Consider the following 23,672-nt stretch of genomic DNA (forward strand, 5'->3'; position numbering starts at 1 on the left):
GTCCCTTTCACGTCTGATGAGTTATCTTCGGGAACGCTTCCTGTCCTGGGCCAACAGAAGGTTTGGGGACCATGCCCGCCGGGATTCCTCTAGTCTCAGTCAGATCATTCAGTATGGTCTTTTTGTGAGAATTTGGGGTCTGCATCCCGCTGATCTCCTGCTCCCTCAGGAGTTCTCTGTTGTGTTCCCTGTCAGGACATTCATCAGTTGTGGCCGGGCACCAACTAGTTCTTCTGGTCTCAGGATGATGTAGGTCTCCGGTTCATGTGGCCCTTTCTGTCTCTTGGGCTCTTAGTTATCGTGTGACATTGGTGTTCTTCATTCTCCTTTGCTCCAGGTGGGTTGAGACCAATTGATGCATCTTAGATGGCCGCTTGTCAGCATTTAAGACCCCAGACGCCACATTTCAAAGTGGGATGCAGAATGTTTTCATAATAGAATTATTTTGCCAATTGACTTAGAAGTCCCCTTAAACCATGGTCCCCAAACCCCCACCCTTGCTCCGCTGACCTTTGAAGCATGCAGTTTATCCCGGAAACTTCTTTGCTTTTGGTCCAGTCCAGTTGAGCTGACCTTCCATGTATTGAGTATTGTCCTTCCCTTCACCTAAAGGAGTTCTTATCTACTAATCAGTAAGAAACCCTCTCCCGCCCTCCTTCCCTCCCCACCTCGTAACCACAAAAGTATGTGTCCTTCTCAGTTTATACTATTTCTCAAGAACTTATAATAGTGGTCTTATACAATATTTGTCCTTTTGCCTCTGACTCATTTCGCTCAGCATAATGCCTTCCAGGTTCCTCCACGTTATGAAATGTTTCACAGATTCGTCACTGTTCTTTATCGATGCGTAGTATTCCATTGTGTGAATCTACCACAATTTATTTAACCATTCATCCATTGATGGACACCTTGGTTGCTTCCAGCTTTTTGCTGTTGTAAACAGAGCTGCAATAAACATGGGTGTGCATATATCTGTTTGTGTGAAGGCTCTTATTTCTCTAGGGTATATTCTGAGGAGTGGGATTTCTGGGTTGTATGGTGTTTCTATTTCTAACTGTTTAAGATAACGCCAGATAGATTTCCAAAGTGGTTGTACCATTTTACATTCCCACCAGCAGTGTATAAGAGTTCCAATCTCTCTGCAGCCTCTCCAACATTTATTACTTTGTGTTTTTTGGATTAATGGCAGCCTTGTTGGAGTGAGATGGAATCTCATCGTAGTTTTAATTTGCATTTCTCTAATGGCTAATGATCGAGAGCATTTTCTCATGTATCTGTTAGCTGCCTGAATATCTTCTTTAGTGAAGTGCGTGTTCATATCCTTTTCCCACTTCTTGATTGGGCTGTTTGTCTTTTTGTGGTTGAGTTTTGACAGAAGCATATACATTTTAGAGATCAGGCGCTGGTCTGAGATGTCATAGCTGAAAATTCTTTCCCAGTCTGTAGGTGGTCTTTTTACTCTTTTGGTAAAGTCTTTGGATGAGCATAGGTGTTTGATTTCTAGGAACTCCCAGTTATCTGGTTTCTCTTTGTCATTTTTGGTAATGTTTTGTATTCTGTTTATGCCTTGTATTAGGGCTCCTAATGTTGTCCCTATTTTTTCTTCCATGATCTTTATCGTTTTAGTCTTTATGTTTAGGTCTTTGATCCACTTGGAGTTAGTTTTTGTGCATGGTGTGAGGTATGGGTTCTGTTTCATTTTTTTGCAAATGGATATCCAGTTATGCCAGCACCATTTGTTAAAAAGACTATCTTTTCCCCAATTAACTGACACTGGGCCTTTGTCAAATATCAGCTGCTCATATGTGAATGGATTTATATCTGGGTTCTCAATTCTGTTCCATTGGTCTATGTGTCTGTCGTACCAGTACCAGGTTGTTTTGACTACTGTGGCTGTATATAATAGGTTCTGAAATCAGGTAGAGTGAGGCCTCCCACTTTCTTCTTCTTTTTCAGTAATGCTTTGCTTATCTGAGGCTTCTTTCCCTTCCATATGAAGTTGGTGATTTGTTTCTCTATCACATTAAAAAATGACATTGGAATTTGGATTGGAAGTGCATTGTATGTATAGATGGCTTTTGGTAGAATAGAGATTTTTACTATGTTAAGTCTTCCTATCCATGAGCAAGGTATGTTTTTCCACTTAAGTAAGTCCTTTTTAGTTTCTTGTAGTAGTACTTTGTAGTTTTCTTTGTATAGGTCTTTTACATCTTTGGTAAGAGTTATTCCTAAGTATTTTATCTTCTTGGGGGCTACTGTAAATGGTATTGATTTGGTGATTTCCTCTTCGGTGTTCTTTTTGTTGATGTAGAGGAATCCAAGTGATTTTTGTATGCTTATCTTATAACCTGAGACTCTGCCAAACTCTTCTATTAGTTTCAATAGTTTTCTGGAGGATTCCTTAGGGTTTTCTGTGTATAAGATCATGTCATCTGCAAATAGAGATAATTTTACTTCCTCCTTGCCAATCTGGATACCCTTTATTTCTTTGTCTAGCCTAATTGCTCTGGCTAGGACCTCTAGCACAATGTTGAATAAGAGCAGTGATAAAGGGCGTCCTTGTCTGGTTCCCATTCTCAAGGGAAATGCTTTCAGGCTCTCTCCATTTAGAGTGATGTTGGCTGTTGGCTTTGTATAGATGCCCTTTATTATGTTGAAGAATTTTCCTTCAGTTCCTATTTTGGTGAGAGTTTTTATCATAAATGGGTGTTGGACTTTGTCAAATGCCTTTTCTGCATCAATTGGTAAGATCATGTGGTTTTTGTCTTTTGTTTTATTTATATGGTGGATTACATTAATGGTTTTTCTAATATTAAACCAGCCTTGCATACCTGGTATAAATTCCACTTGGTCATGGTGGATTAATTTTTTGATATGTTGTTGAATTCTATTGGCTAGAATTTTGTTGAGGATTTTTGCATCTATGTTCATGAGGGATATAGGTCTAAAATTTTCTTTTTTTGTGATGTCTTTACCTGGTTTTGGTATCAGGGAAATGGTGGCTTCATAGAATGAGTTAAGTAGTATTCCGTCATTTTCTATGCTTTGAAATACCTTTAGTAGTAGTGGTGTTAACTCTTCTCTGAAAGTTTGGTAGAACTCTGCGGTAAAGCCATCCGGGCCAGGGATTTTTTTTTTTTGGGAGTTTTTCGATTACTGTTTCAGTCTCTTTTTTTGTTATGGGTCTATTTAGTTGTTCTACTTCTGATTGTGTTAGTTTAGGTAGGTAGTGTTTTTCTAGGAATTCATCCATTTCTTCTAGGTTTGCAAATTTGTTAGAGTACAATTTTTCATAATAATCTGATATGATTCATTTAATTTCAGTTGGGTCTGTTGTGATGTGGCCCTTCTCATTTCTTATTCGGGTTATTTGTTTCCTTTCCTGTATTTCTTTAGTCAGTCTGGCCAATGGTTTATCAATTTTGTTAATTTTTTCGAAGAACCAGCTTTTGGCTTTGTTAATTCTTTCAATTGTTTTTCTGTTCTTTAATTCATTTAGTTCAGCTCTAATTTTTATTATTTGTTTTCTTCTGGTGCCTGATGGATTGTTTTGTTGCTCACTTTCTATTTGTTCAAGTGTAGGGACAGTTCTCTGATTTTGGCTCTTTCTTCTTTTTGTATGTGTACATTTATCAATATAAATTGGCCTCTGAGCACTGCTTTTGCTGTGTCGCAGAGGTTTTGATAGGAAGTATTTTCATTCTCGTTGCATTCTATGAATTTCCTTATTCCCTCCTTAATGTCTTCTATAACCCAGTCTTTTTTCAGGAGGGTATTGTTCAGTTTCCAAGTATTTGATTTCTTTTCCCTAATTTTTCTGTTATTGATTTCCACTTTTATGGCCTTGTGGTCTGAGAAGATGCTTTGTAATATTTCGATGTTTTGGATTCTGCAAAGGTTTGTTTTATGACCTAATATGTGGTGTATTCTAGAGAATGTTCCATGTGCACTAGAAAAAAAAGTATACTTTGCAGCAGTTGGGTGGAGAGTTCTGTATAAGTCAATGAGGTCAAGTTGGTTGATTGTTGTAATTAGGTCTTCCGTGGCTCTATTGAGCATCTTACTGGATGTCCTGTCCTTCTCTGAAAGTGGTGTGTTGAAGTCTCCTACTATAATTGTGGAGGTGTTTATCTCATTTTTCAGTTCAGTTAAAATTTAATTTATGTATCTTGCAGCCCTGTCATTGGGTGCATAAATATTTAATATGGTTATATCTTCCTGATCCATTGTCCCTTTTATCATTATGTAGTGTCCTTCTTTATCCTTTGTGGTGGATTTAAGTTTAAAGTGTATTTTGTCAGAAATTAATATTGCTACTCCTGCTCTTTTTGGCTTATTGTTTGCTTGATATATTTTTTTCCATCCTTTGAGTTTTAGTTTGTTTGTGTCTGTAAGTCTAAGGTGTGTCTCTTGTAGGCAGCATATAGACGGATCGTGTTTCTTTATCCAGTCTGAGACTCTCTGTCTCTTTATTGGTGCATTTAGTCCATTTACATTCAGCGTAATTATAGATAAGTATGTGTTTCTTGTTGTCATTTTGATGCCTTTTTATGTGTGTTGTTGACAATATCAATTTTCCACTTACTTTTTTGTGCTGAGACTTTTTCTTTGTAAATTGTGTGTTCCTCATTTTCATAGTCTTTGACTCCACGTTTGCTGAGTCATTACGTTTTTCTTGGTTTTTATTTTGAGTTATGGAGTTGTTATACCTCTTTGTGGTTACCTTAATATTTACCCCTATTTTTCTAAGTAAAAACCTCACTTGTATCGTTCTGTATCGCCTTGTATCCCTCTCCATATGGCAGTTCTCTGCCACCTGTATTTAGTACCTCTTTTTGATTATTGTGATCTTTTACATATTGACTTCAATGATTCCCTGTTTTGAGCATTTTTTTTTAGATTAATCTTAGTTTGTTTTTGTGATTTCCCTATTTGAGTTGATATCAGGATGTTCTGTTCTGCGACCTTGTGTTGTGCTGGTATCTGATATTATTGGTTTTCTGACCAAACAATTTCCTTTAGTATTTCTTGTAGCTTTGGTTTGGTTTTTGCAAATTCTCTAAGCTTGTGTTTATCTGTAAATATCTTAATTTCTCCTTCATATTTCAGAGAGAGTTTTGCTGGTTATATGATCCTTGGCTGGCAGTTTTTATCCTTCAGTGCTCTGTATATGTCATCCCATTGCCTTCTTGCCTGCATGGTTTCTGCTGAGTAGTCTGAACTTATTCTTATTGATTCTCCCTTGTAGGAGACCTTTCTTTTATCCCTGGCTGCTTTTAAAATTTTCTGTTTATCTTTGGTTTTGGCAAGTTTGATGATAATATGTCTTGGTGTTTTTCTTTTTGGATCAATCTTAAATGGGGTTCGATGAGCATCTTGGATAGATATCCTTTCGTCTTTCATGATGTCAGAGAAGTTTTCTGTCAACAGATCTTCAACTATTCTCTCTGTGTTTTCTGTCCTCCCTCCCTGTTCTGGGACTCCAATCACACGCAAGTTATCCTTCTCGATAGAGTCCCACATGATTCTTAGGGTTTCTTCATTTTTTAAAATTCTTTTATCTGATTTTTTTTCAGCTATGTTGGTGTTAATTCCCTGGTCCTCCAGATTTCCCACTCTGCATTCTCATTGCTCGAGTCTGCTCCTCTGACTTCCTATTGCGTTGTCTAATTCTGTAATTTTATTGTTAATCTTTTGGATTTCTGAATGCTGTCTTTCTATGGATTCTTGCAACTTATTAATTTTTCCACTATGTTCTTGAATAATCTTTTTGAGTTCTTCAACTGTTTTATCAGTGTGTTCCTTGGCTTTTTCTGCAGTTTGTCTTATTTCATTTCTGAGGTCATCCCTGATGTCTTGAAGCATTCTGTAAATTAGTTTTTTATATTCTGTATCTGATAGTTCCAGGATTGTATCTTCATTTGGGAAAGATTTTGATTCTTTTGTTTGGGAGGTTGTAGAAGCAGTCATGGTCTGCTTCTTTATGTGGTTTGATATCGACTGCTGTCTCCGAGCCATCATTAAGATATTGTAGTGGTTTATTCTATATTTGCTCACTGAGTCTTATCTTGTTTGTTTTCTTTCAATATACGTGGATGGGCTACTAGATTGTGCTGTCTTGATTGTTGTAGCCCTTGACTTACTTATGACCTATTACCAGCTGGTTTGGGCTGTTACCAGATATATATGCCTGAGTCCATTCACTATTCTTGAGTAGAATCTGATTTTGGGTCATCAAGTGTGTGATGCACCCTATCACCTATCCACCTTGAGAAGTAGTGGTGATAGTTGTGTGCACCAGATTCTATAATCAGCTTGGGTTCACACTCCAGGGGGAGCAGGATGCTGACAGGCTTCCCCCAAGTGTCAGTGAGGTAGGTGTGTCTCTATTCCTAAAGCACCTTGGTAGGTGGGCTCTGCAGCTGTACCTTAGGCCCCCAATGCAAGTACCTCTACAGTTTGGTAGATGTCACCCTCCTTAGACCCCTAAGGTAGGAGGCTAAGTGGTCCAGGGGGAGCTTCAGCCCTCAGTTCCCTGTTGTGGGTCAGTGAGGGCTCTGTTGAATACGCAGAGATAGCAGACCTGGGAAACTTGTCTTTCCAGTAAATCCGCTAAAAAAAAATGCAGTCAGATCCCTATCAGAAATGCCTTTGCATTATAATAGCCACCTTGTTCCCTATATTGTTGAAAGCCGGAGACTGTGGATCACATATGCTTGGCTGGAGCTGGTTCTGTGTTTTTAGTCCGATTAGGGAAGGATATTTGGTCCCTGGGTTTTTTGTGGTTGCTTCTCTCAGGCTGGAAGAATGGGTTAGCAAAAGACCAAAAAAAAAAAGGGGGGGGGGGGAAGAAAAACCATGGAGCAGTTCTCCCTCTGGCTCAGGAAATTCCAGTGGTAATGAAGCTGCCTGGGAAGGGGAGGGGAGGGTTCAGAAAAACAGGAGAGAGTAGCACCCCGGAATGTAGTCAAAGTTACTTATCTTGCTTGGGATGACTATTTTATCTGAGATTCCAGAGGGGCGTGTTGCCTATGTGTGCTGGCTGGGTAGAGATTGCCCCCGAGGGTCAGGCCCACAGAAGCCACAGTCAGTTCCTCCGCTGCCAGTCCAAAGCCCAGCGTCAAGGTTCCCCGCCTGGGATGCTGCACTCCCGGCTCCAAAACCAGTCGCTTCCTCCCGGCGACTTGTCCTCCTGCCAGCCGCATCGCCCCGCTGACCGGCTGGGCCCCCTCCCAAGGTCAGTTCGGGGGGTAAGGCTGCGCCCCGTGTTTGCGCCATCACAGGATGTTGTGTTCAGCTCCCCTGTGCCCAGTCCTAAGCCCGGCGCCAAGGTTACCTGACTGGGACGCTGGCTCCAGGCTCTGAAAACAGTCTCTGCTTCCCCGTGGTTGTTCATTCTCTGTCTCTGTCACTCAGGTCAACTCTTTAAATCTGTGTTTGTTGGTCAGGGTTCGTAGATTGTCATGTATGTGATCGATTCACTTGTTTTTCCGAGTCTTTGTTGCAAGAGGGATCCGAGGTAGCGTTTACCTAGTCAGCCATCTTGGCCCCCCTCTTGTATAAAGTTTTTGAAGGAAAAAAATTGCCAGCCAAGAATCATATATCCAGCAAAACTGTCTCTCAGATATGAAGGTGAAATTAGGACATTTCCAGAGAAACAGAAGTTTAGGGATTTCGTAAAAACCAAACCAAAACTACAAGAAATACTAAAGAGAGTTCTTTGGTTAGAAAGTCAATAATATCAGGTACCAACCCAAGACTAGAACACTGGACGGAACAATCACATGTTAACCCAGACATGGAAATCACAAAAATAAATCAAGATTAAAAAAAACACTCAAAATGGGGAAATAATGATGTCATTATGTAAAAGAAGACAACATAAAAATAATAAAGAAGGACTAAGAAATGTAGTCATAGATCTTTCATATGGAGAGGAAGACGAGGTGATATAAAGAAATAAAACTTAGGCTTAAACTTAGGAAAATAGGGGTAAATATTAAGGTAACCAAAAAGGAGACTAACTATCCTTCTCATCAAAATAAAAAACAAGAAAGAAATAGAGACTCAGCTGAAACAAAATCAACAACAACGAATATGAGGGAAAGACAATATATAAAGATAAACTACTCAGCACAAAAAATTAAGTGGGAAAAATAAACTGTCAAGAACACAAAAAAGGACATCAAAATGACAGCACTAAACTCACACACACACAAAAAAAACTCATACCTATCTATAATTATGCTGAATGTTAATGGACTAAATGCAATGATAAAGAGACAGAGAGTGTAAGAATGGATAAAAAAAAAGACGATCTGTCTATATGCTTCCTATAAGAGACACACCTTAGACTTAGAGACACAAACTAAAACTCAAAGGATGGAAAAAAATATATCAAGCAAACAGCAATCAAAAAAGAGCAGGAGTGGCAATATTAATTTCTGACGAAATAGACTTCAAAGTTAAATCCACCACAAAGGATAAAGAAGGACAGTATATATTGATTAAAGGGACAATATACCAGGAGGATATAAACGTATTAAATATTTATGCACCCAATGACAGGGCTGCAAGACACATAAAACAAACTCTAAAAGCATTGAAAAGTGAGATAGACAGCTCCACAATAATAGTAGGAGGCTTCAACACACCACTTTCGGTGAAGGACAGGACATCCAGAACGAAGCTCAACAAAGACATGGAACACCTAAATACCACAATCAACCAACTTGAACTTATAGACATATATACAGAACACTCCACCCACAGCAGTCAAGTATGCTTTCTTTTCTAGTGCACATGGAACATTCTCTAGAATAGACCACATATTAAGTCCTAAAGCAAGCCTCAGCAGAATCCAAAACATCGAAATATTACAAACATCTTTTCAGACCATAAGGCCATTAAAGTAGAAATCAACAACAGAAAATGTAGGGAAAAGAAATCAAACAGTAAGAAACTGCACAATACCCTGCTTATAAAAGACTGGATTATAGATGACATTAAGGATGGAATAAAGAAATACATAGAATCCAATGAGAATGAAAACACTTTCTATTAGAACTTTGGGACACACCAAGCGCAGTGCTCAGAGGTCAATTTATATCAATAAATGCACACATACAAAAAGAAGAAAGGGCAAAAATCCAAGAATTACCCCTACAACTTGAAGAGATAGAGAGCAACCAAAGAAACCTTCAGGCGCCAGAAAAAAGGAAATAATAAAGATTAGAGCAGAACTAAGTGAAATAGAAAACAGAAAAACAATTGAAAGAGTTATCAAGGTCAAAAGCTGTTTCTTTGAAAAAATTAACAAAATTGATAAACCATTGGCCACAACTGACAAAAGAAAAATAGAAAAGGAAGAAAATAACTTGAATAAGAAATGAGATGGGCGATATTACAACAAACCCAACAGAAACTAAAAGAATCATATCAGATTACTATGAAAAATTGAACTCCAACAAATTTCAAAAACCTAGAAGAAATGGATGAATTCCCAGAAAACGTACTACCTACCTAAACTAACACATGCAGAGGTAGAACGACTAAATAGACCCATAACAAAAGAATAGATTGAAAAAGTAATCAAAAAACTCCCAACCAAAAAAAAAAAAAAAAAAAAAGCCCTGGCCAGATGGCTTCACTGCAGAGTTCTACCAAACTTTCAGAGAAGAGTTAACACCACCGCTACTAAAGATATTTCAGAGAATAGAAGCGGACAGAGTAGTCACAAACTCATTTTATGAAGCCAGCATATCCCTGATACCAAAACTGGGTAAAGACATCACAAAAAAAGAAAATTACAAACCTATATCCCTTATGAATTTAGATGCAAAAATTCTCAACAAAATTCTAGCCAATAGAATTCAACAACATAACAAAAAAATAATTCACCATGACCAAGTGGGATTCATACCAGGTATTCAGGGAGGGTTCAACATTAGAAAAAAATGAATGTAATCCATCATGTAAATAAAACAAAAGACAATCACATAATTTTATCGATTGATGTAGAGAAGGCACTTGACAAAGTTCAACACCCATTCTCAGCAAAATAGGAATAGAAGGAAAATTCCTCAACATAATAAAGGGCATTTATACAAAGCCAACAGCCTACATCATGCTAAATGGAGAGAGTCTGAAACCATTCCTCTTGAGAGCAGGAACCAGACAAGGATGCCCTTTATCACCACTCTTATTCAACATTGCGCTTGAGGTCCTAGCCAGAGCAATTAGGTTAGATAAAGAAATAAGGGGCATCCAGCTTGGCAAGGAAGAAGTAAAAGTTTCTCTATTTGCAGACGACATGATCTTATACACAGAAAACCCTAAAGAATCCCCAAGAAAACTACTTAAACTAATAGGAGAGCTCAGCAGAGTATTGGGATACAAGATAAACATACAAAAATCAGTTGGATTCCTCTACACCAACAAAAAGAATATCGAAGAGGAAACCACCAAATCAATACCATTTACAGTAGCCCCCAAGAGGATAAAATACTTAGGAATAAATCTTACCAGAGATGTGAAAGACTTATACAAAAAAAAAAAATCTACAAAATACTTCTGCAAGAAACCAAAAGAGACCTACGTAAGTGGAAAAACATACCTTGCTCATGGATAGGGAGATTTAACATTATAAAAATGGCTATTCTACCAGAAATGATCTATAGATTTAATGCAATTCCAATCCAAATTTCAATGACATTTTTTAATGAGATGGAGAAATAAATCACCAACTTCATATGGAAGGGGAAGAGGCCTCGGATAAGTAAAGCATTACTGAAAAAGAAGAACAAAGTGAGAGTACTCACTCTACCTGATTTTAGAACCTATTATACTGCCACAGTAGTCAAAACAGCCTGGTACTGGTACAACAACAGATACATAGACCAATGGAACAGAATTGAGAACCCAGACATAAATCCATCTACATATGAGCAGTTGATATTTGACAAAGGCCCCAAAGCAGTGAAATGTGGAAAAGACAGTGCTTTTAACAAATGGTGCTGGCATAACTGGATACCCGTCTGCAAAAAATTGAAAAAAAAAAAAATAAATAAACCCATACCTCACACCGTGCACAAAAGCGAGCTCAAAATGGATCAAAGACCTAAATATAAAATCTAAAACTGTAAAGGTCATGGAAGAAAAAATAGGGACAATGTTAGGAGCCCTAATACATGGCATAAACAGTATATAAAACAGTATTAACAATGCAGAAGAAAAACTAGATTAACTGGGAGCCCCTAAAAATCAAACACCTATGCTCATCCAAAGACTTCACCAAAAGAGTAGAAGACTACATAGAGACTGGGAAAAAGTTTTTAGCTGTGACATTTCTGATCAGTGCCTGATCTCTAAAATCTAGATAATACTGTAAAAACTCAACTACAAAAAGACAAAAAACTGAATTCAAAATGGGCAAAAGATATGAACAGACACTTCACTAAAGAAGACATTCAGGTAGCTAACAGATACATGAGGAAGGGCTCAGGATCATTAGCCGTTAGAGAAATGTAAATCAAAACTACAATGAGATTCCATATCACTACAACAAAGCTGGCATTGAGCCAAAAAAACACAAAATAATAAATGTTGGAGAGGCTGTAGAGAAATTGGAACACGTATAGACTGCTGGTGGGAATGTAAAATGGTACAAACAGTTTGGAAATAGATTTGGCACTTCCTTGTTTTTTTATAAACCTAGAAATAGAACTACCATATGATCCAGCAATCCCACTCCTTGGAATATATCCTAGAGAAATAAGAGCCTTTACACGAACAGATATATGCACACCCGTGTTCATTGCAGCACTGTTTACAATAGCAAAAATATGGAAGCAACCAAGATGCACATCAATGGATGAATGGAGAAATAAATTATGATATATTCACATAATGGAATACTACAGATTGATAAAGAACAGTGATGAATCTGTGAAACATTTCATAACATGGAGGAATCTGGAAGGCATTATGCTGAGTGAAATTAGTCAGCGGCAAAAGGACAAATATTGTATAAGACCACTATTTTAAGAACTTGAGAAATAGTTTAATCACAGAAGAAAATATTCTTTGATGGTTACGAGAGGGTGAAGGGAGGGAGGGTGGGAGAGGGGTATTACCTAATTAGATAGTAGATAAGAACTACTTTAGGTGACGGGAAAGACAACACACAATACAGGAGAAGCCAGCACAACGGGACTAAACCAAAAGCAAAGAGGTTTCCTAAATAAACTGACTGCTTCGAAGGGCAGCATAGCAGGAGTAGGGGTTTGGGGACCATTGTCTCAGGGGACATCCAAGTCAATTGGCATAATAAAATCTGTTAAGAAAACATTCTGCATCCCACTTTGGAGAGTGGCGCCTGGGGTCTTAAACAATAGCAAGCAGCCATCTAAGATGCATCAATTTTTCTCAAACCACCTGGAGCAAAGGACAATGAAGAACACCAAGGACACAAGGTAATTAGGAGCCCAAGAGACAGAAAGGGCCACATAAACCAGAGACTACATCAGCCTGAGACCAGAAGAACTAGATGATGCCTGGCTACAAGCGATGACCGCCCTGACCAGGAATACAACAGAGAACTCCTGAAGGAGCAGGAAAGCAGTGGGATCCAGACCCCAAATTCTCATAAAAAGACCAAACTTAATGGTCTGACTGAGACTAGAAGGACCCCTGTGGTCATTGCCCCCAGACCTTCTTTTGGCCAAGGACAGGAACCATTCCAGAAGCCAAATCTTCAGACATGGTTTAGACTGGACAATGGGTTGGAGAGGGATGCTGGTGAGGAGTGAGCTTCTTGGATCAGGTGGACACTTGAGGCTATGTTGGCATCTTCTCCCTGGAGGGGAGATGAGAGGGTGGAGGGGGTTAGAAGGTGGCAAAATGGACATGAAAAGAGAGAGTGGAGGGAGGGAGTGGGCTGTCTCCTTAGGGGGAGAGCAATTAGGAGTATGTAGCAAGGTGTATGGAAACCCTGGTGGCGTAGTGGTTAAGTGCTAGGGCTGCTAACATAAAGGTCAGCTGTTCAAATCCACCAGGTGCTCCTTGGAAACTCTATGGGGCAGTTCTACTCTGTCCTTTAGGGTTGCTATGAGTAGGAATTGACTAGACAGCAACGGGTTTGGGTTAGCAAGGTGTATATAAGTATTTGTGTGAGAGACAACTTGATTTGTAAACTTTCACTTAAAGCACAATAGAAATTAAAAAAAAAAAATCATCCATAACCTTACCATTCAAGGTTATATTTTCTATTTATCTTTCTGTGCTGATACGCTTTGTTTCTCTCAATTTTGTATGTGTATATACATATGTATGTATGTATATACACATATTCCTCTAAATGAAATGTATTCTGTGAAAGCATACGTAACAAAAATTATATCGAATTTATTATGCATTAATATAAACATAAATTATTTGACAATAATGATACCTATAATGCTGTGTAGATTCATTGAATCTCCTACCTACGTATATCTTCTCAACACAATCAGGCTGTAAATATCTTAAGGTAAAAACCCACTCTTCAAGTCAATGTTGATTCGTGGTGACCCCATGTATTTTAGGGTAGAACTATGTTCCATAGAGTTTTCCAATGCTGGGAACTTTCAGAAGCAGATCACCAGGTTTTTCTTTGGAGGCACCTCTGGGTGAATTCAAACCACCAAACTTTAGACTAGTAGCCAAGTGCTTAACTGTTTGCATTACCCTAGTCTAAGAGGCCAAAATTTTATATAGAAATATTTATTTATTCCCACTGGTGCCTAGCATAGTGCATTGTACTTTTTAGAGGCTAAGTAAATAAATAGAGAGAGAGATTGATTGATTAGAACATTGTGCCCTAAAGACCCCAGAAAACCTGTCTACCTGAAGATGGATAGTCTTTGTTATTGATATGCTTTCAATTTTTACAGAGGAATTCTAATAATTATTTCTGTACCTCTGTAAAAAGTTGTACCATACTGCTGTTTCCACTGTGGTCAGGTTATTATAAATCCAGAGATTTGTCAATTAGCAGCAGAATTACTTGTTAAAATGGGAAAGGAGATAAACAGAGATAGGGTCCTTGTTAACTCATTAATATTCCCTATAATGAAAAATGTTGTAGAAAAGAAATAGCCTCGGTAATGCGTGTAATCAATCTACCCCGGGAAAAGTGATGCAATTTGTTATCTTTACAGAGTTGCTCTGCTAGCTAGTCAGTTAGCCAGCATATTTATCAAATGGCCAGTTGGTGCATGATAGTGTACTCTTTCTTTGGGCTTCATGTTACTTGAGATTCATTCATTTATTCATTCTTTAATAAGCAATTTTGGCATGCCTAATATGTGCAAGTCACTATCCTAGGTGCTGAAATAATAAAGGGGGGCAAGACAGGTTTCACCCTCAAGACAGTGTTGGTGCAGGGGAATATCACAAAAACAGGCAATTGTAACATGAAAGTGGAAGTGAATTTTAATGACACATGCACAAGGGAAAAACAAAACAAAACAAACCCGTTTGGTTTTTGGTATCATAGGAAGGAAGGAAGGAAGGAAGGGAGGGAGGGAGGGGGAAAAAAAAAAAACTTAGAATTTCCTCAGCATACTCTTATAGAATGAATTGTGTCCCCCCAAAATTTGTGTTGAAGTTCTAACCCCTGGTACCTGTGAATGTGACCTTGTTTGGAAATATGGTCTCTGAAGACAGTATCAGTTAACATGAGGACATTCCAGAGTAGTGTGGGTCATAGTACAACCTGAGTTGTATCCTATGAAAGAGGAAAAGAGACACACGGAGAGACAGATAAAGGGAAAACAACCACGTGCTGATGGAGTTATGCTGCACCAGCAAGCCACGGAATGCCTGGGGCTACCAGAAACTGAGAGATCAAAAGATTTAAAAAACCCAACCCCCTTGCTGCTGAGTCCATTGCAACTCATAGTAACCCTACAGGCAGGGTAGAACTGCCCCCACAGGGTTCCCAAGGCCTTAATCTTTACAGAGTAGTCTCTGATGGCACAGTGGTTAAAGCACTCGGTTGCTAACTGTAAGGTTGATGATTCGAACCCACCAGCCATTCTGCAGGAGAAAAATGTTGGCAACCTGCTTCTGCAAAGATTTACAGCCTAGGAAACCCTATGGGGCAGTTCTACTTTTTCTTATAGGGTCGCTATGAGTCAAAATTGACTTGATGGCAGTGGTGGAATCTTTATGGAAGCAGACTGCCATGTCTTCCTCCTGCAGAGCTGCTGGTAGATTTGAACCACCGACCTTTGAGTTAGCAGCCAAGTTCTTAACTACTGCATGCCACCAGGGCTTCAGAAAGGATCTTCCCCTAGAGCCTTCATGGCCTGACTGAAACCCCGAATTTAAACTACTAGCCTCCAGAATTGTGAGATGGTAAATTTCTGTTCTTATAAGCCATCCTATTTGTGGTGCAGTACCTTGTTATAGGCAGCCCTAGGCAACTCATATACGTACCTCCCCTCCTGGGTCACTGCAGAACTGCAGCACGTGCCCACCTTTAAACATTGGAAAATGGAGTTACCGTGTTTGGCTTTGATTATTCAGAATTTACCATCGAGGTAATAAGAGTTCAATATTTCTTAGCATTGTGGCTTCACAGAGGTGGAAGGACATTCAAATCACAAGAAAGAATCACAGAACACTAAGTGGGTAAACAAGGGTGTCAGCTATAAGTATGTACAGGTGAATACAATCATCTTACCAGTCAAGGTAAAATTAGAATGAGCTAATTAGGGTTGGTAGGAAAATAATAATGAAAGCAATTAATTAATGTTTATTAGTTAATAAGCACTGTGTTCTAGAGCTTTACATGGATTAAAATATTTAAGCTTCACAACATACCTATCATGCAAGTGCTGTTATTATTCTCACTTTACAGATGAAGAAGCCAAAGCCCAAGGATGTTAATTTATCTAAGATCATGCAGTTATTAAAATGGCTGAGCTAGGATTTGAACCTTGGCATTCTGGGATCCACAAGTACCCTCTAACTTATGCTATTCAGCATGAACAGGTAACAAAGATGGACCCTAGAAATACAAATAGTGGTTGTGTAGAAATTGATGAAGATGGCTTGGTGCCTGATTTTATTTTGGACTCTGTTCCTTAGTCAACAAGCACAAATTTAAGCACATTCTACCTGCAAAGGGAAAACCCTGGAGGCATAGTGGTTAAGAGTTCAGCTGCCAACCAAAAGGTTGGCAGTTCAAATCTACCAGGTGCTTCTTGGAAAACCTATGGGCACTTGTACTCTGTCCTACAGGGTCTCAATGAGTTGGAACCAACTCAAAGGCAGTGGGTTACCTGCAAAGGGAGGAGCCCTGGTGGTGAAGTGGTTAAGCTTTTGGCTGCTAACTGAAAGATCAGTAGTTCAAACCCACCAGTTGCTTCACGGGAAAAAGATGTGGCAGGCTGGTTCAGTAAAGATTACAGTCTTGGAATCTCATGAGGGCAGTTCTACTCTGTCCTATACGGTCACTATGAGTTGGAGTTGACTGGATGGCAATGGGTTATCTGCAAAGGACTATACAAGGAGCAAGTAAATTTCAAGAATGAACAAAAAATAAGATGATTTTTTGCAAAGAGAGTAAGATCTAGTGAAGGAAACAGACATAAAATCAATTGATTCTAATATAGTGCAAGATTGTTGCTGTTGAGTGCTATCAAGTCAATTTTGACTTATAGCAACCCCAGGTGACAGAGTAGAACTGCCCCATAGGATTTTCTAGGCAGGAGCAGAATACCAGGTCTTTCTCCTGTAGAGCCACTCGGTAAGTTTGAACCACCAACCTTTTGGTTAGCAGCTGAGCGCTTAGACATTATGCCCCCAGGGCTTCTTTAATACAAGGTAGAAAGTAGCAAATACTAAACATAAGACAAGGACATGTTGTTTTGTTTGAAGATAAAAGAGCAATTAATTCCTATTGTATGGATCAGAGAAGATATATGGAGAAGAAAGATTTCACTAGGAGTGTGTTTGTGGGGTGGAGGGGCAGAATAGGGGAGAGGGTAGGGAGGGCATTCCAGACTAAGAAGAGAGAAGGAATCAAGGAATTGAATTCCTGTGTTGTATTCTGTGAGTAGACAGTGTGGCTGGAAGGTAGGGAACTTGGAGATATACTAGAAAGTGAGATTGTGAAGGTACTAAAATTTACGTGAGATACCATATCATATGTGAAATTCACCTATAAATTCAGATATCCAAGAATCTAGGGACATAAGATAATTAGGCAGTGTTGTTATTAGCGCAATGGGTGGTTTTTGACTCTCAGTTCCTGTCTTTTGATAATACTCAAGATAGGATGTTCTCTTCCCTCATTCTTAAATAATCCATCTCCCATCTTTAAGGCCTATTTTATCATTTCCCTTGTTCATTTGGCTTCTATGAAAATCTGTCTTTCGCTCTTAATTATATTATTAACGAGTGGCTAGTTTATCATTCTAGCTAGATTGGGATCTCGCAGAAGACAGAGATCATATTTGCAAATAATTTTAGAATCATCTGCAACCCCTGACCTGATTTTGTTTATATGGTATTACCTAATCAGAACATGATCCAACCAAATGTGGAAATTATAGAACAATATCATTAATATCACACGCAATCAAAATTTTGCTGAAGAGCATTCGCAAATGGCTGCAGGAGTATATCAACAGGGAACTGCCAGAAATTCAGGCTAGTTTCGGAAGAGGACGTGGAACCAGGGATATCATTGCTGATGCCAGATGGATCCTGGCTAAAAGCAGAGAATACCAGAAGGATGTTTGCCTGTGTTTTATTGACTACAAAGGCATTCGACTGTGTGGATCATAACAAATTATGGATAACATTGCAAAGAATGGGAATTCCAGAACACTTAATTATGCTCCTGGGGAACCTTTACATAGATCAAGAGGCAGTAGTTCGGACAGATCAAGGGGATACTGATTGGTTTAAAGTCAGGAAAGGTGTGCATCAGGGTTGTATTCTTTCACCATACTTATTCAATCTGTATGCTGAGCAAAAAATACGAGAAGCTGGACTATATGAAGAAGAACAGGGCATCAGGATTGGAGGAAGACTCATGAACAACCTGCGTTATGTGGATGACACAGCCTTGCTTGCTGAAAGTAAAGAGGACTTGAAGCACTTACTAATGAAGTTCAGAGACAACAGCCTTCAGTATGGATTGCACCTCAACATGAAGAAAACAAAAACCCTCACAACTGGACCAATGAGCAACAGCATGATAAACGGAGAAAAGATTGAAGTTGTCAAGGATTTCATTTTACATGGACCCACAATCAACAGCCGTGGAAGTAGCAGTCAAGAAATCAAAAGACACATTGCATTGGGTAAATCTGCTGCAAAAGACCTCTTTAAAGTGTTGAAGAGCAAAGATGTCACCTTGAAGACTAAGTTCACCTGACCCAAGCCATGCTATTTTCAATCACATCATGTGCATGTGAAAGTTGGACGATGAATAAGGAAGACCGAAGAAGAATTGATGCATTTGAATTGTGGTGTTGGTGAAGAATATTGAATATACTATGGACTGCCAAAAGAACGAACGAATCTGTCTTAGAAGTACAACCAGAATGCTCCTTAGAAGCAAGGATGGTGAGACTGCGTCTTACATACTTTGGACATGTTGTCAGGAGGGATCAGTCCCTGGAGAAGGACATCATGCTTGGCAGAGTACAGGGTCAGCGGAAAAGAGAAAGACACTCAACGTGGTGGATTGACACAGTGTCTGCAGCAATGAGCTCAAGCATAACAACAATTATAAGGATGGCGCAGGACCGGGCAGTGTTTCATTCTGTTGTACATAGGGTCACTATGACTTGGAACTGACTCGATGGCATCTAACAACAACAACAATCAGAACATGTGGAATAATGGCCAACATTAGAGTGACACAGAAGTTTGCTGACCTTTAGGCAGCACTGTTACAGGTGGTTAGAGAGTGGAGAGCTACATGTTTGGGAGTCCCACTTCTTATGAAAAGATTTGTCGGCCATTTTTTCCATTCTCCTATAAACTCCAGTAAGAAGAGGGCCGGGAAGACTTTCCAGCCTCTCGCTGATATTCTAGGTAATCTTATCAATGACCCAGACATCTTCTTCTGACACCTGTTGCCTTAATAACTTTCCTTTGGGGACTCCATTGCATGAGCAGGCCTGGTTGTGCTTCTCTTCCCAGCTCAGAGTGGTAGCTTCTTTGCTGGCCTGCCTGGTTGTTTGCATGCCAGGTGGCTCAGCTCCCTCATCAAGACTTCTGTATTCAGCTGGTGCTTTCTCATCAGCCCTCTCTTTAAATTAATGAGGAATATTTTCTCTCAGATACTTTATACCATTATTTCTTACTTCATGACTTTGATTTGTTGTAGTTTTTCCTTTTAGGAAAAAAAAAATCTTCTCTGGATGTCTGTTGCTAACCTACTAATCACGGACCAGGAAAGACATCCCAGGATCTAGGCATTCACTCATTGGGTGCACCTTGTCTGTTGAGCCTTACCTGGGTCTTCACTGACATTCAGGAAGTAAATGACTTTGCAAAGTTCTTGAGTGAGCACACAGAAATTTTCTGTGCTTTTAGTAAACATTCTTGCTCACTTATTGCATACTTGGAAACTTTATTTCAAATTAGCCCCACACTGCAAACTTAAAAAAAAAAAAAAAGATTGCCACCTAGTCAATTCCAACTCATGGTGATGCCATGTGTTTCAGAGCAGAAATGTGCTTCATAGGGTTTCTGATGGTTATGCCCTCTTGGAAGCAGACCACCAGACATTTCTTCCAAGATTCCTCAGGTGTATTTGAATCATCACTCTTTTGGTTAGTAGCCAAGGACTTAATCACTTGCACCACCCAGGGACTCTTGGAGAGCTATTATGACAGAAACGTTTAAATGTAATCCTAGAAACACCTAACTGGTAGAAATTCTTAGAGGTTGGGTTATTTTCCTGCATCACCATTAGTCTATATATTTCATGAAACCAAAGGCTATCCTTCTGCTGTTTACTGGTGTATTCTCAGTATCTCACAGGGCCTTGAAACAGGTAAGCCAGGAATAAAGCAATCTAGATTTTCACCAAATTCTACAGTCTGAAATCGATCAAACATGCAATCAAGATCCATTGATAATTACACGTGATTGGAATGAGAAAGTTGGAAATAAAGAAGAAGGATCAGTAGTTGGAAAACACAGACTTAGAAATGATGCCAGAGATGGCATGATAGAGTTTTGCAAGACCAACTACCTATTCGATAGAAATACCTTTTTTCAACAATATAAATGGCAACTGCACATATAGACCTCGCCAGATAGAATGTTGTTGTTAGGTGCCGTCAAGTCGGTTCTGACTCATAGCAACCCTATGCACAATGGAATAAAACACTGCCCGGTCCTGCACCATCCTTACGATCTTTGTTATGCTTGAGCTCATTGTTGCAGCCACTGTGTCAATCCACCTCTTTGAGGGAAGAAGGACCCGGCAGTCTACTTCTGAAAAGCGTTAGCGAGTGAAAACCAGATAGGATACACAGGAATAAAATTGATTACTTCTGTGGAAAGAGATGATAGAAAAACTCAATATCATCAGTCAGAACAAGGCCAGGGACCAACTGTGGAACAGACCATCAATTGCTTATCTACAAGTTCAAGTTGAAGATGAAGAAAATTAAAACAAGTCCATAAGAGCCTAATATGTCCTTGAGTATATCCCACCTGAATTTAGAAATCATCTCCAGAATAGATTCTATATATTGAACATTAATGACCAAAGACCAGACCAGTTGTGGAATGACATTAAGGATATCATACATGAAGAAAGCAAAAGGCCATTAAAAAGTCAGGAAAGAAAGAAAAGACCAAAATGGATATCAGAAGAGACTCTGAAACTTTCTCTTGAACATTGAGTAGCTAAAGCCAAAGGAAGAAATGATGAAGTAAAAGAGCTGAACAGAAGATTTCAAAGGGTGGCTGGAGAAGACAAAATAAAGTATAATGAAATGTGCAAAAAAATGTAGTTAGAAAGCCAAAAGAGAAGAATACATCTGGCATTTCTCAAGCTGAAAGAACTGAAATAAAAATTGAAGTCTAAAATTGCAATATTGAAGGATTCTGTGGACAAAATATTGAACAACACAGGAAGCATCGAAAGAAGATAGAAGGAAGACACAGAGTCACTGTACAAAATAGAATTGGCTGGTGTTCAACCATGTTAGGAGGTAGCATATGATCAAGAACCAATGGTACTGAAGAAGTCCAACAGGCATTGAAGGTGTTGGCTCCAGGAATAGACAGGATACCAAATGAGCTGTTTCAACAAACTGATGCAATGTTGGAAGCGCTTACTCATAGATGCCAAAAAATTTGGAAGACAGGTACCTGGCTGGGAGAGATCCATATTTGCACGCATTGCAAAGAAAGGTGATCCAGCAGAATGTGGGAATTACTGGATAATATCATTAATATCACACACAAGTAAAATTTTGCTGAAGATAATAAAAATGGTTGCAGTAGTACATCAACAGGGATCTTCCATAAATTCAAGCCAGATTCAGAAGTGGACCTGGAATGAGGGCTCTCATCGCTGATGTCAGATGGATCTTGGCTGAAAGCAGAGAATACCAGGGAGATATTTACCTGTGTTTTATCCATGCAAAGGTGTTCGACTGTGTGGATCATAACAAATTATGGACAACATTGCAAAGAATGGAAATTCCAGAACAATTAACTGTACTCATGTGGAACGTGTACATAGACCAAGAGGCAGGCATTTGAACAGAACAAGGGAATACTTGTTCAGAAAAGGTGTGTGTCAGGTTTGTATCCTTTTGCCATAATTATTCAATCTGTATGCTGAGCAAATAATTCAAAAAGTTGGACTGTATCAAGAAGAACATAGCTTCAGAATTGGAGGTAGACTCATTAACAGCCTGCAATATGCAAATGACACAACCTTGTTTGCTGTAAGTAAAAAGGACTTGAAGCTCTTACTAAGATAAAAGACTACAGCCTTTGTTTTGAATAACACCTCAAGAAAAGCGAATAAAAATCCTCACAACTGGACCAATAAGCAACATCATGATAAATGGAGAAAATTTTGAAGTTGTCAAGGATTTCATTTTACTAGGATTCACAATCAATACCCATGGAAGCATCAGTGAAGAAATCAAAGGAAATATTTTATTGTGCAAATCTGCTGTAAAAGATCTCTTTAAAAGCAATGATCTCATCCTGAGGACTAAGATGTGCCTGGCTCAAGCTATGGTATTTTCAATCATCTCATATGCATGCAAAAACTGGACAAAAAATAAGGATGACCAAAGAACTGACGCTTTTGAATCATGGTGTTGGTGAGAAATATTGAATATACCATGGGCTGCCAGAAGAAGAAACGAATCTGTCTTGAAAGAAGTATAGCCAAAATGCTCCTTAGAATCAAGGATGGCAAGACTTTGTCTCATGTGCTTTGGACTTGTTATTCAGAGGGTCCAGTCCCTGGAGAAGGACATCATGCTTTGTAAAGCAGAGGATTGGCACAAAAGAGGAAGATGCTCAGTGAGATGGACTGATGCAGTGGCTGTAACAATGGGCTCAAACACAGCAATGATTGTGAGCATAGCACAAGGCCAGGCAGTGTTTCGTTCTGTTGTACATAGGGTCTCTATGAGTCAGAATGGACTCGACAACACCTAACAACAACAACAGAATTTAATTAACTTCTCCCCACTCCTGATTCTATGGCAGACATTACTAATCTATTATAGCAGTTTTTTTCTATAGTGTTGATTCTAGCCTCTCAACATTGCCTCAGGAAGCTTCTTCACATTGACTGGAGTTGGTGTTCAGCATGAAGTATTTTATCATCCTCATAGTTTTCGCTCAATAAATACTTCTTGAATGATCAAAGAAATATTCGCCTTTATGCATGACCCCTCCAGTAGCATCTCTAACAAATTACCAATTATCATTCTGCTTCTACTTGAACACCTCCACATGATGAAGAATATGTTACTATAAGACAGGCTCTCCCACTTTTATATAAATTAAACAGAAAGTTTTTCCTTATATTGAGCCAAATCCTACCTTTGTTAATTTATTAATCCATTTCTACTAATTCTAAGAAAAATCGTTGCAAATGGTTAATGCTTTTGTAAGAACGGGCCTCTATTCAGACACCATTCTGTAACGGGTAGGCTTATCTGCTCTTCTAGGTCAGCCATTCAGTGATGACCATGCTCTCCTTAATAATCTCTAAATTAAAATGTTTTAAAGACCAGACTTACTGATCTGACAGAGACTAGAGAAACCCCAAAAGTATGACCTGTAGACACCGTTTTAATTCAATACTAAATTGACTCCTGAGGCTCACTATTGAGCCAAAGATTAGGCAGGCCCATAAAAGAAAATGAGACTAAATGGGCACACCAGTCCAGAGGCAAGGACGAGAAGGCAGGAGGGGACAGGAAAGCTGGTAATGGGGAACCCAAGTCAAGAAGAGGAGAGTGTGGACATGTCGTGGGATTGCCAACCAATGTCACAAAACAATATGTGTATTAATTGTTTAATGAGAAATTAATTTCCTCTATAAAGCTTCATCTAAAGCACAATTAAAAAAAAACTAAGAAAATTAAAATGTTTTAATGGCAACCTCAAAC

The sequence above is a fragment of the Loxodonta africana genome, chromosome 3 (assembly GCF_030014295.1).
Source record: "Loxodonta africana isolate mLoxAfr1 chromosome 3, mLoxAfr1.hap2, whole genome shotgun sequence".
Lineage (NCBI taxonomy): Eukaryota > Metazoa > Chordata > Mammalia > Proboscidea > Elephantidae > Loxodonta > Loxodonta africana.